Source organism: Marmota flaviventris, chromosome X (genome assembly GCF_047511675.1).
Source record: "Marmota flaviventris isolate mMarFla1 chromosome X, mMarFla1.hap1, whole genome shotgun sequence".
Taxonomy (NCBI): Eukaryota; Metazoa; Chordata; class Mammalia; order Rodentia; family Sciuridae; genus Marmota; species Marmota flaviventris.
In genome coordinates, this window is record NC_092518.1 from 117793929 (window position 1) to 117796474 (window position 2546).

At 36.8% G+C, this 2546-nt stretch overlaps 1 pseudogene; it reads left to right on the forward strand.

Annotated features, from left to right (window-relative positions):
• Window positions 1–1415: 1415 nt before the first annotated feature.
• Window positions 1416–2337, forward strand: LOC114096618 (ATP synthase subunit O, mitochondrial-like; annotated as a pseudogene).
• Window positions 2338–2546: the final 209 nt, after the last annotated feature.

Genomic DNA, 2546 nt, shown 5'->3' on the forward strand with positions numbered 1-2546 from the left:
GAATCATATAGGCAGGGCGCAGTGACACATGCCTGTAATCTGAGTGTATTGGGAGGCTGAGGCAGGAGGATTGTGAATTCAAAACCAGCCTCAGCAAAAGCAAAGCACTAAGCAACACAGTGAGATCCTGTCTCTAAATATAATACAAAATAGGACTGGGGATGTGGCTCAGTGGCCGAGTACCCCCAAGTTCAATCCCTGGTACCACAAAACAACAACAATAACAATAAAAAGAATCATACAATTTGAAATATCAATAAAGTCAACACTGAGCACACCTGTCTTGGTTGAATCCTGGCTCAGAATCTCTTGGAAAGTATACAGCTCCTTTAACATCTCCCAAATTGGATTATGTAACCACACAGTTCTTATTTTCCAAAGTTCTCAGAGCTATAAGAATATATGACAAAGGCAAAGTAATTTTGATCCTTCATACTACAAAATACAATGCAGCCATAAAGGGAATGAAATGGAGCATTAGCATAATAGCTAACATCTGTTCATCATTCTTGTGCTTTATATTGAGTATTACATTTGTTTCTTATAGCATTGTGAAGTAGTTCTTATTATGATCACCTGCCCCCCACCCCCATTTTATAGATAAGGAAAATGGAAGTCAAAGAAATCAGGTAGCATACAAGTACTCAAGATCTTGAAACTTTAGAGTTTATTTTTGTCAACCAAAGGAAAATAACTGTTATATGGTATAATTCAATTGGGAGAGACAGATTTGAATGGTTTAGTATAATTTCAAAGGGCTGTGTTTCTCTAGTTGTGATTTACTTGTTTTAAGATCTTATTTTGAGTAAAGAGAAACTCTTTTTGAATTTCTCATTATTTTTATATTTCTATATATTCACTTGAGAGTCATGAGTGCAGGCACCATGGAATGGAATTAGGATATTAAATCATTTGAATTAAACATTTGAATGCTTCATACTAAAATGCAGTGGTTCTCAAAGAGTGACCTGTGGACCCCTAAGATTCCCTGAGATGCTTTCAGGAAGTCCATAAAGTTAAAACTAATATGATAATATCAAATATTATCTGCCTTTTTAATTATATTGAAGTTTGCACTAATAGCACAAAGCAATGGTAAGTAAAACCGCTGCCACTTAAAAATCGAGGCAGTGTGGGCTGGGGATGTGGCTCAAGCGGTAGCGTGCTTGCCTGGCATGCGTGCGGCCCGGGTTCGATCCTCAGCACCACATACAAACAAAGATGTTGTGTCTGCCGAAAACTAAAAAATAAACATTAAAAAATTCTCTCTCTCTCCCCCTCTCTCTCCTCTCTCTCTTAAAAAAAAAAAAAATCGAGGCAGTGAAATCACTAGTAGTCGTTGTATCCTTCATGCCACATGCTCAGAGCAAAAGAAAAAAGCAGTATCATTTAACAATGCCTTTGGTCAGGAGAAGATGGCCGCCCCAGCAGCATCCCGGCTCCCGCTCCAGGTGCAATGCTTCAGTACATCTGTGGTCAGACCGTTTACCAAGCTTGTGAGGTCACCTGTTCAGATATATGGCATTGAAGGTCGCTATGCTCTTTATTCTGCTGCATCTAAACAGAATAAGCTGGAACAAGTAGAAAAGGAGTTGTTGATTGTAGCACAACTACTGAAAGAACCCAAGGTGGTTGCTTCTATTCTGAATCCCTAAAGTAAGCATACCATAAAAATGAAAAGCCTTGGGCTGGGCCTGGGGCTCAGTGGTAGAGCGCTTGCCTAGCATGTGTGAGGCCTTGGGTTCGATCCTCAGCACCACATAAAATAAATAAATAAAATAAAGATATTGTATCCAACTACAACTAAAAAATAAATATTAAAAAAATGAAAAGCCTAATCAGAGATATAAAAAATTGTGCTCTATATGTGTAATATGAGTTGTAATGCATTCTGCTGTCATACACAAATTTTAAAAAATTAATTTAAAAAAATTTTAAAAATAAATAAAAGTTCATCCATATAAAACAAAATAAAAAGCATAAATGACATGACAGCAAAAGAGAGGTTTTCCCCAAAATCTAACCTGATCAACTTGCTTGCTGAAAATGGTTGCCTAGACAATGCCCTTAACATCATTTCTGCCTTTTCTACCATTATGAGTGGCAGAAGTACCTTGCACAGTGACCACCAGTTCTCCTTTACATGAAGCTTCTCCTTCTGAGTTAAAGACAGTCCTAAAGAGCTTCCTAAGTCAAGGACAAGTATTGAAATTAGATGTTAAGACTGATCCAGCAATCATGGGTGGAATGATTATCTGTATTGGAGAGAAATATGTTGATATGTCTGCAAAAACCAAGATTCAGAAGCTGAGCTGGGCTATGTGGGAGAGTATCTAAAAGTGTTGATTTTCTATCAGTGAAAATTCTTAAACATGGAGCAACAATAAAATGCTTCCTGAAGAGACCAAAAAAAAAAAAAAAAAAGGAATGGCTTTGGTAAAAGAGCAAAAATTGTTGGCTATATTAAATCCTAATCCTTTTATATTCTGCACTGATAAAATGAAAAGTTTATAAAGTACTTACACTTCATACTGAAGTCTGAAGTT